The sequence below is a fragment of the Crinia signifera genome, chromosome 3, assembly GCF_055691185.1.
Source record: "Crinia signifera chromosome 3, ASM5569118v1, whole genome shotgun sequence".
In the NCBI taxonomy this organism is placed as follows: Eukaryota; Metazoa; Chordata; class Amphibia; order Anura; family Myobatrachidae; genus Crinia; species Crinia signifera.
In genome coordinates this window covers 177951057-177963119 of record NC_139219.1, presented here as the reverse complement: position 1 = coordinate 177963119, position 12063 = coordinate 177951057, and positions in this window count along the sequence as shown.

The following is a 12063-nucleotide window of genomic DNA, read 5'->3' as shown; positions in this document are numbered from 1 at the left end:
ACGCATCGCATTGCACCGTGTATGGGCACCTTTACTGTAAGGGCTAGGGGGGCGTGACCACAATCATGCACTTCCCGCAAGGCCACATCCTCATTTTCACTTCTGAAGGGGCATACCCAGAGGTCTATGAGCTGCTGTAATGCCTCCTGTTATGTGCAGCCCAAACTTCTCTGCTCTGCTAAGCTGAAAAGCGAGTGAGAGAAGTTCTCCAACCCCCCCACTCTGCCACAGGACAGTGCTGCCTGCTGGTGGGACAGTCCCAAAAGAGGGGATTGCCCTGCCATGATGTCCATGATGTCACAGGCTGGGCAAACTTATGTTTATCTTTATAGTGATTCTGATGTCACAGGTGATAATAGTAGGATTATGCTCCTACTGGCTCTGATGGCACAGACTGAGAACAGTGGCCAATAAAAGCTTGATCACATTGGCCCCCATACATTATGCGATTTGGACACGATTTTGCCTGATTCGGATGGATCGGGCTGTGAAATCGTCCCAAATCGCATATGGAGACGTCCCTTCCGACCCGATGCGCGGCCCCGTGCACATCGGATCGGAGTCGGGAGGTCGGACGAGCTGCACATAAGATTTGCTAAATCTTATGTGCTGCCCAGAGCCGTGCTCCCCCGCAACCGGGGACCTACCAGAGCCGGGCGGAGGGATCAGGCGCAGGGAGCCGGGCAGAGGAGGAAGCCGCTGCCATCAGCGGGAGCAGGATTAATGTCGCTGCTTATTCCACCCATGTCAGTGCAGGGCAGATGATCGCTGATGTCTGAGGGCAGCATTGGATTTCTGGTCAGGCAAAAGCACAAGGAGACACTGATGACACTGAAGACAGAACCATAAGTGACACAACATGGTTCTTCTCCATAGCAATGGGTCTTCTTCTTCTGCCATCAAAATACTTTTTCATCTTCCGCCATTACCAATATTATTTTCAAGTACCCCCAACTGGTCTGCAGAGTACCCCCAGGGGTACTAGTACCCCAGGTTGGGAACCACTGCCTTAGTACATAGACCCCCTTATCTCCCTGGTGTCACAGACTGATAATAGTTGGAATTATCTCACTAGTACTGTAGTACATACATCCCAACTTTCTGCAGATCTGAAGATGGACACATTCTCATGCAAGGAGTGAATGCTTGACATTAGTGGGCTAGGGGGGCGTGACCACAATCATGCACTTCCCGCAAGGCCACATCCTCATTTTCACTTCTGAAGGGGCATACCCAGAGGTCTATGAGCTGCTGTAATGCCTCCTGTTATGTGCAGCCCAAACTTCTCTGCTCTGCTAAGCTGAAAAGCGAGTGAGAGAAGTTCTCCAACCCCCCCACTCTGCCACAGGACAGTGCTGCCTGCTGGTGGGACAGTCCCAAAAGAGGGGATTGCCCTGCCATGATGTCCATGATGTCACAGGCTGGGCAAACTTATGTTTATCTTTATAGTGATTCTGATGTCACAGGTGATAATAGTAGGATTATGCTCCTACTGGCTCTGATGGCACAGACTGAGAACAGTGGCCAATAAAAGCTTGATCACATTGGCCCCCATACATTATGCGATTTGGACACGATTTTGCCTGATTCGGATGGATCGGGCTGTGAAATCGTCCCAAATCGCATATGGAGACGTCCCTTCCGACCCGATGCGCGGCCCCGTGCACATCGGATCGGAGTCGGGAGGTCGGACGAGCTGCACATAAGATTTGCTAAATCTTATGTGCTGCCCAGAGCCGTGCTCCCCCGCAACCGGGGACCTACCAGAGCCGGGCGGAGGGATCAGGCGCAGGGAGCCGGGCAGAGGAGGAAGCCGCTGCCATCAGCGGGAGCAGGGGGGGGGGCGGCGCAGAGTACCAGGGAGCCGGGCAGGAGAAGATGCTGCATAGGAAGCCATTGATCGGCTGAGACCTCTCTCAGCCAATGAGCGATTGGCTAAAACCTCTCTCAGCCAATCGCTCATTGGTCTCAGCCAATCAATGGCTTCCTGTGCGTTTGTATGAGCTTTTTCTTTTTTTGGAAGTGCGCTGCTGCTGCCCGGCTCCCAGGTACTCTGTGCCGCCCCCCCCCCCTGCTCCCTGCCCAGCGGCTTCTTGCCTGGCTCCCTGCGCCCCCCCCGCCCGCTCTCTGGTCGCGGGCATTTCCCTGCATATCCCCGCTGCTGTCCTCCGCTCCCATTGTCCCTGCAGCTCCCCGGGAGTTGCATGTGACAAATCGCCAGGGCCGGCGCCACCACTAGGCAGCTCTAGGCATTTGCCTAGGGTGCTGGCCACTGGAGGGCGGTAGTCTGGAGCTGGGAACCCCCCTGGATGGGCGGGTTCCCAGCAACCTCGTCGGCAACCCAGCAACCTCGCCTCATCACACCCTCCCCCTGTCACTTCTGACAACCCACCCGCCCAACGCCACTGTGGAGAGACACGGCAACCGGCAGATGAGCTGTTTTCCCCCCACCCCCAGCAAACTTGGCAACTGCCGCCGCACCGCTCCCACTCCCCCCCCCCGGAGCGACCGCATCCTCCACCCCCCCTCCCGCAGCGGCCGCATCATCGACCCCCCCTCCCGCAGCGGCCGCATCATCCACCCCCCTCCCGCAGTGGCCGCATCATCCACCCCCCCTCACCTCCCCCCCCGGTAACAGCGTGACAGTGGGCGGCGGGGCGACCCCCCCGTGCCTGGGGCGTTCCGGTGGCTAGCACCGGCCCTGCAAATCGCATACGATTTATCACATGCAAAACTTGCCACATGAAGTGCCATCGCATGTGATCCCTCTGGGGAGCTGCTGGGACAATCGGATCCGACTTGTCTTAAGGACAACTGTATGGGGGGGGCCTAAGGGTTATCTTTATATTGACCCAATGCCTTGTTGCATAATCTTCCTAGTGTCACTGAGGTTACAGTCTAATCACAATAGGGCTTTACGGTATATGTATGAAGGGGTGTGGGACAACGGGTGGACAGCAAAAAGGTAGACAACCATTAGGTCGACATGCATTAAGGTCGACATGCAAGAAGGTCGACATGAGTGTAGGTCGAAATGGATTTAGGTTGATATGTCATTAGGTCGACACAAGCATTAGGTCGACATGGGGAAGGTCGACAGTCAAAAGAGAGACAAGGGTTTTTTCAATTTTTTTTGTTCCAAATGTCAACACAGTCAACATGGACACTAAGGGGGAAATTTACTAAAGGAAATTTGTAAAAAATAGGTGTATTTGTATCCAGAAATACACAAATTTTTGACATTTAGGGGAAAATTTACTAATATGAAAAACCTAGTTTTTCGTATTAGTATTTCCCCTACGACTGCATACGACTGTTTCAGTCATATGCAAAGTCGTGTTCCGGAGGGGAATGTACAAAGCAGTCAGATACGACTGCTTTGTAACCCTCCGATGGTGTAACCATTCATATTAGCTGGCCATATATACGGCCGCTAATACAAATTCGTACAGGCAGTCTGTACGGTTCAGTCAGATCCGTGCAGGCTGCAGAGTGTAAAAAAAAATAGAAAACAAAATAAATAAAAAAAAACCCAGCAGGCTGAAAGAGCCGGGGCCGGTAATTAAAAATCAGGGAACCCGACAAATAGGGGTTCCCCAATTTTTAACAACCAGGCCCAGGGTCCAGGTCCAGGGCTGGTTCCCAAAATACGGGGGACAAAATGAGTAGGGGTCCCCCGTATTTTAAGAACCAGCCCCAGGCACAACCAGCCAGCAGGGTAATGTCACAGCCGGGGGACACTTATTATATAAGGTCGGGCGGCCAAAACATTAACCCCCTGACCGGTCAGCCTCGCCAGGGGCCCTGGGGGAGTGGGGACTCCCCAATAAAGGGGTCCCGCCCTCCAGGACTTACCTGACCAGGCTGAAGCCTGGTGCTGTCCCCGGTGACCCTGGGCTGTGGTCACCGGGCTGATAGTGGTGTAAAAAAAATAGATGAAAAAACTATTGTTTAAAACTGTGGAACTATGAGTCCCAGCAAGCCTCCTCCGCAAGCTGGGACTTGGAGAACCACAAGTCCCAGCCTGCGGGGTATTAAAGGGCCCGCTGGGTCTTGTAGTTCCACAGTTAAAAAAATAGTACAATAAACACACACTGACAAAATGAAAATAAAAGTTTAATACATACATTACACACATACTGATACTTACCTATCTTGATCCCGTAGGTAGCCCTCTGTCCTGGTGTCCGGTGTCCTGTGTCGTCCTCCAGGTCCATGTCGGTGTCCGAAGAAATCCATGTTGGAGCTGTGGAAGGAAATCCTACTCACCTGGTCCTGTGCTGAAGATGTCTTATCTTGGTCTGCCGTAATCCAGGTAATCTTCATGCTGTCGCCGGTCCCCGCACTGTCCGCATCGCACTGAGGAGAGATGCAGAGATATTTCATACTCGGCGCCTCTCCTCAGAATGATTTCTATTGGCCGCCTAGCAGCCAATCAGGAGCCAACTTTCTTGGCTCCTGATTGGCCGCTAGGCGGCCAATAGAAATCATTCTGAGGAGAGGCGCCGAGTATGAAATATCTCTGCATCTCTCCTCAGTGCGATGCGGACAGTGAGGGGACCGGCGACAGCATGAAGATTACCTGGATTACGGCGGACCAAGACAAGACATCGTCAGCACAGGACCAGGTGAGTAGGATTTCCTTCCACAGATCCAACATGGATTTCTTCGGACCCGGACACCGCCATGGACCTGGAGGACGACACGGACCGCCGACATGAACCTGGAGGACGACACAGGACACCGGACACCAGGACAGAGGGCTACCTACGGGATCAAGATAGGTAAGTATCAGTATGTGTGTAATGTATGTATTAAAGTTTTATTTTCATTGTGTCAGTGTGTGTTTATTGTACTATTTTTTTAACTGTGGAACTACAAGACCCAGCGGGCCCTTTAATGCCCTGCAGGCTGGGACTTGTGGTTCTCCAAGTCCCAGCTTGCGGGGAGGCTTGCTGGGACTCATAGTTCCACAGTTTTAAACAATAGTTTTTTCATCTATTTTTTTTACACCACTATCAGCCCGGTGACCACAGCCCAGGGTCACCGGGGACAGCACCAGGCTTCAGCCTGGTCAGGTAAGTCATGGAGAGGGGGGACCCCTTTATTGGGGGGGTCCCCACTCCCCCAGGGCCCCTGGCGAGGCTGACCGGTCAGGGGGTTAATGTTTTGGTCGCGGGACCTTATATAATAAGTGTCCCCCGGCTGTGACATTACCCTGCTGGCTGGTTGTGCCTGGGGCTGGTTCTTAAAATACGGGGGACCCCTACTCATTTTGTCCCCCGTATTTTGGGAACCAGCTCCGGACCTGGAGCCTGGGGCTGGTTGTTAAAAGTCAAGGAACCCCTATTTGTCAGGTTCCCTTATTTTTAATTACCGGCCCCAGCTCTTTCAGCCTGGTGCTGGTTACAGCTGTGGGGGGGACAACACGCTGTTTTTTTTTAAAATTTATTTATTTAATTTTCCTTTTTTTTTTTTACACTAAAGCCTGCACGGATCTGACTGATCCGTGCAGGCTAAAGCCAAATACGACAGGGAAAGCAAGGTGTATTTTCCTGTCGTATTTGCGTGGGTGTTTTACACCACTTAGCAGCCGTATTATCAATACGGCTGCTTAGTACATCAGGAACCACCATTCTTTTGAATGGTGATTTCTGTCGTATCCTATCGATGGTGTAGACATTCGTATTTGTAAATACAAATACGAATGTCCCATCTTTAGGCATACGAATTGTTGTATTTTCGGGATTGTAAATCCCCCCCCAAAAAATCTGTAAAAAATAGGTGTATTTCTGCCTACGAATACACCTATTTTTTACGAATCCATATTGGTAAATTTCCCCCTTAGTATCCCGAAAATACGGCAATTCGCATTCGTATTGATGTGCTATCAATACGAATACGAATTGCCGTATTTTCGGGATAGTAATTGTCAAAAATAAGTGTATTTCTGCCGGTTGGATACACCTATTTTTTACAAATTTCCTTTAGTAAATTTCCCCCTGAATGTCAAAAATAAGTGTATTTCTGGATACAAATACACCTATTTTTTACAAATTTCCTTTAGTAAATTTCCCCCTAAATGTAGCACCACATCCCCTCACATGCTTCGGGCACACTATTTTATTCTCCCGCCACGCCCTAGTGAATGGTATAGTATCTTGTCACTAATGCTAGAGCTGAGCACAGTGGAGGCTATTTCACAAGTGATGCTGATGTCACAGGCTGATCTGATTTACGGTTATCTCCCTAGTGACCATTATTTCACATTGGGGCAGATGTATTAAGCTTGGTGAAGAGATAAAGGGGGTTATTCTGGTTGATACGAAAGGCTGCAAATTTGCAGCCTTGCGAGTTTACCAAACCCTGCCTTGCGCATGGTTGGCTGGCGCCACCCATTTGCAAGGGCGACTCACTTGCAGGGGCTTGAGAATAGAAATAAACAGATACAAGAAAGAGCTTGGATTAGATATAGATAAGAGCCAGTTTAGATGAAATTTAGAAAAAGGTTTTATAGACAATATAACAACATACATAAACAATATAACATATACATATACAATTTAATAATAGGTAACGCTCATACCAAAAACAAGATATACTGTATATCTAATAAAAATTCCTTTTAAAGAAGGGAGGAAAGTTATCAATAAAACATAATTTATGGATCCAGTGTTTTTAGCCTTAATTGACTTAAGGTGCCCATACATGTCCCGATGCGGGCGGTGGGATCTGTGCTTTGAGGTGTGCGCTCCCACGGCACTTCATCGCACAGTACAAAAAGTATGTGCTGCACATACTTTTTGTACTTGCTTTTCATTGCATCGCATGCACAACGGATGCACAAGGCATGCGATGCGATGCGTGCTATTTAAGCTCAAAACACACGCCCGCATCGGGACGTGTATGGGCACCTCCAGTGCAAATAACTCCGCCGTATCTTATACTGCTTTCACATTGCAGAAATGGGTAATGACACGGTATTCTTAAATGGGACTTTAAAACGGGTCTGAGCCTTGAGACCTTTCACATTGCAGGTGAAAACCGTTTTAAAAATCAATTAATACCATTCAAACATTCAACCCGTTTAACCCCCAAGGGACACGTTTCAAGCCATTGAAATAGAGCTGTTCAAACTGCCCAAAAAACGGCTTTAAAACGTGTTGGACTCTGCATTTTAACCGTGTTGAAATACCGGTTAACTTTAACAGGTAAATCAACTCTGGCACTTTCACATTGCAGCCTTAAACATTTTAAAATGGAAAAAAAATGGCAATATACCGTTTTAAAAGTGCGATGTGAAAGGGGTATCAGTCTGTTAGTAATATTATCGTGCAAGCAGTCTGGTGTATAATGTTTACCAGTCCTCTGGTTAGTGCAGTTATTATGCAGGCAGTCAAATAATAGTCAATAATGGTATCAAATGAAAAAGATGGTTTGATTTAGATATAATTACCAGTCTTCTGTTTGGTGGTTAGATCGCATTTATGAGGGCAGTACCTGACAACAGCTGTAGTGGACCATATTTACCGCAAGGTGTCATGCTGACGCGTTTCTCCACTTACTTGTGTCAGCGGCTTTCTCAACGATCAAGTGTTACACAGTAACATCCATTTGCAGGGCAGGGGGAAACTTCCATATCTTTCGATGGTCGCCTACCATCAAAAGATGTGGAAGGTGCACGCATATAAAAGTGACTATCAAATCAGTTACATATGCTTGCACGCTGGGAAGGAAATGGGCAATGTCAGCTGCCCACCCCCCGCTCCTGAGTCATGGCTCCATTAGCATGAGAATGCCCAGCATATGCTAATGAAGCTGCTCGCAGCCCCATGCCCTTCTCTGCACCCCCGATTACTGTCCTGGCAATCTGATCGCTGTGGGTGCATGCACCCCGCGTATGCACATGTGCAGAAATGCGCACGCGCAGAATAAAAACATCGGTCCCCGTGCAAACGCAGCCCTGCTGGGAACGGACCAGAATAAGGTCCATTTTCTTTATTCTTAAATCGATAGGTATTAGTTTGAGGAGACTTTGGAGGGTTATCTCCTAATACCCCATTCACACCAGAAATGCAGAGACCAACCCGGAAATGAAATTCCAGGGACATGCAGGGACATTCCCGGGTTGGGCCCGGTTTACACATGCTTTTGATGCATTGACATCCCGGTTTGGCACCTTTCATACTGAACCTGGGAAGACCCTGCATTTCTAAGACATACCTCCCAACTTTTCTGCTGCAGGACCCTGGACAGATGCAAGCGCGTCGGAAATTTTGGGGCACGTGGCCTAGCTGAAGGGGACGTGGCTTATACCCGCGGCTCTCCCGTGAGGGCACGTCCCCTTTCCCGCCGCTGTGGGGGCATGCCCAGCAGCTCCTTGAGCTGACGGCTATGCCCCCAGCCCCTCTGGCTGCAGGAATAGATGCTGTATGCATGTGCACAGCAGCTATTCAGGGTGACAGGGGAGGACTCCCAACTGCCACCCCCCCGCAACTGGACACTGCCGGCCCGGGAGGTACGCAGGAACGACTCAAAATACTGGGACCTTCCCGCGATAAGCGGGACAGTTGGGAGTTATGCTAAGAGAATGTCATTAGAAATGTTCTTGCCTGTACGCTGTGTAATTAGCAATGCAGACATTGCAGGCTTTCAGGAGTTAAATAGCATTGCTGGGGTCTGTTGTGTAAACGAGTTTGCACAGTGTCTTCCTGCATGATGTGTAATGCCTCTAATGTCTTATTTTGTCTTAAGCAGCCCATACACGCTGCTATAGTGCTGACCCGATGGGTGCTTTGAGGCGCACGCTCCCGCGGCACCTCATCGCACAGTACAAAAAGTATGTGCTTGCACATACTTTTTGTACTTAGGTTTCATCACATTGCATCGCATTGCATGCACAACGGATGCACATGCACTGCAATGCAATCCATGCTAGTACAGCACGGAAAGCACGCCCACAAAGCAGCGTGTATGGGCGGCTTTAATTTGTTTGAAAAGCATCATTATCAATACCACAAACAATTCTGTCTCTGATTAGTTCATCGGGGGTCTTGTATACCTCACAGACAATGTTAGGTAGACAGTCATTAAGTCGACAGCAAAAGGTTGACATGCACAGGGCCAACATTGACAAAAGGTTAATGAAAGCAAAAGGTCGACATGAAAAAAGTCAACATGGGTTTTTCACTTTTATGTGCCAATGTGGACACCTGAGTATGTAGACCCCTCAATTAGTGTATCGTGTTTCCTTGCATAACTCACTTCATTTGCCATGTTTTGAGCCAGGTACCTCACTCTGCTACCACTGCACCAAGACACTTTACATTCCCAGTCCACGTGGATGGTATGAAAAAGTACAAAATATTAGAAAAAAAAATCCCCCCCAAAAACACATGTTGCCATTTTCATGTGTCGACCATTCCATGATGATCTTTTGCTTGCGTTGACCTTTTATCAATGTCCATCTTGTACATTTTGACCTCTTGGTGTCCACCTATTGACTGATGACATATACATTGTCAGCTATCCGGATACCAATCGCTGGTACTTTTTGTGATTTCACAGACTTTCCCGCCATATAAAACACTTTCCATTTCTTTCTGAACTGGATCCAGTTGTCAGCAATGTTTTCATCAAATATGAAGGGATCAACATGGCGGAGGCCTTGAGCCATGTCTGCCAACTTCTGACACCATGTAGATGTGGGTGTTGAAGGACTGGAGCGACAACCTCGGGAGGTAAACACAACGTGTTTACTCAGCATCATATACATAAATAAACTGACTTCAGGAATACAGGAACCTCCCAGCATGCATGGCAAAAAACATAAGGTCCTGACACTTCAGACATTTACAGCAATACCAGCAAAAGACACACACACACTAATGCTGCAACTTCTGACTCAGAATCAGCTTACTGTTCTTTTTTTACAGATTTTCCCTACTCCTCAGAATATAAGTAGAGGGCAGGGAACTGTGTGCCCAGTGACTGTCCTTATTGCTGGTGGGGTTGAAGACTGGGGAAATTTAAATGTAAAAATGTATGATTTACAGATATCCATAATCTCAACTTTATGTCACAAGAATTAAAGGTAGCTAACAAGCACAGTGATGTACATTTTACCTCTCATCTAATATGGTACACATTGTTCACAATGATGACATCACCACACATCAAGGCACCTTAAGGGCCCCATACATCAGCAATTAATTGTGACAATTTTCAGATATGGAGATGATTGCCACAATTAATTTTAGATGTGTGGGCTCCCCCTTTTGGCAATCCCAATCAAAATCGCCAATCGATTGCTTAATCAGGTTTTTAAACATGTTTAATAATCTGGTATTATCTGCAGATCTTTTTTATATGTGTGGGCATTCCCACTTCGTCTTCTTCATCTATTTACATTATGAACAGCAATCGATTGGGCAATTTCCAGATATGAAGATGCAATCTTTAGATGGAAAAATCTGCCGATCACTGAAATAAATCTGTAATGTGTGGGCAAAGTCAGAAAGATTGTAGAATCCATTTATCTGGCAAAAAATCCATGTATCTGGAAATCCATAAATTGTGATTGTTGATGTATGGGGCCCATTAGTTATAGGAAAGAGAGGAAAGGATACTAGTCCTGATGACAGTCATTACAACACCCAGACATTTGAACTGGTCAGTAACTGCCGAAAGCTGTCAGTGAACTTAGTAGAGGTGAAGTAGAGGTGACCTGAGACAGACACTGGACATGGGGGTAAGAATAAAAGATGCTGCATAAAGAACATCAGGTGTGGTTCATTATACAGAAGGAACTGGCATTGAAGTTATGGTTTTTGTCAGATGTAGTTAGACTCTGGCTAGGGATGAATAGTGTTAATCTACACCTATTCCACATTAACAGCAGAAGATTAGTGGTCTCATGAGTCCATCTGGGAACATGGCGTATTCAATGCAACCAATGGACAGGAGATGATTGACATACATGCTCTCATCATGTTGGAAGAGGACATTTAGGATAAGCAACAAGCTTTGTCTCAATCGTATCTCTCATACCTTGCAAATGTGGGTAAGTATGAGATTTGTGTATTCTTAAAACCATAAAGATGGCCAAATGTTATAGGCAACTCTCCTCCCCCCCCCCCAGCCTTTTTACAAGATTGTTCTCTTCAACGATATAGGGGTCAGACGTAAACTTATATCCCTATACGATACTAGACTACTGTGGTCAGTTCTTAAATAATGGCAAGCGCCAACTGATTCCCAAAGCTTCACATACTGAGACAGAGTTGTCAGAACACCTGATGTTCAGATTACCTCTTTTATCCATTCACTCAGTAGGAATTGTGACGGGAGAGTTGTGATGAATAAATGCAGTTTCCAGAACACTCCAAGAATAAGAGGTCTTATTGCTGCACACTCTGCACCCATGGGAGATTTATCAGCTGCCATTTCAGAGTCTGTTGTTCCTAAACACTTCCACTTTCCAATAATGGGGCTAATTCATGTTGGATCGCATAAGCGAGGCAGTCTCAACGAAGATGTAGTCAAATCAGCATTGGTGTAAAGCCTTTATTCTCTCCTGTCTAATAATGAGGTTGAAAATGCTCTGCAACCAGTTTGTAATAAAAAAATATATAATTTTGAAGAAAACCTGATTCCTAGCAGTATAACAAAATATGATCTATGCCACATTTACTATTAAGTGCTGGGCCTCCATAAAAAAATCAATTGAAATTGGTTGAAAATTGTTGTAATGCTTCACATCAGATTTTACAATGATGGCTAGCAGGGCTGCCATCAGGAATTTTGGAGCCCGGGACTCGTTTCCAGTCCGGGCACTGCCCCCCCCCCCCAATCTCACTTGACTTACCATAACCCGGCTCCTGCTCCCCCATCTCTTCTTCCGCTGAGCTGCAGCCCGGAGGTCCTGGAGCGCAGGCTTCTTCAACTCAGGATGCTGGCAACCAATTAAAATGCAGCACCGGCCGGTGAGAAAATCAGAGCTTGCATACCGGCAGCCACTCTGATTGGCTACCGGTACACGAGCTCTGATTGGCTCAAAAGCCA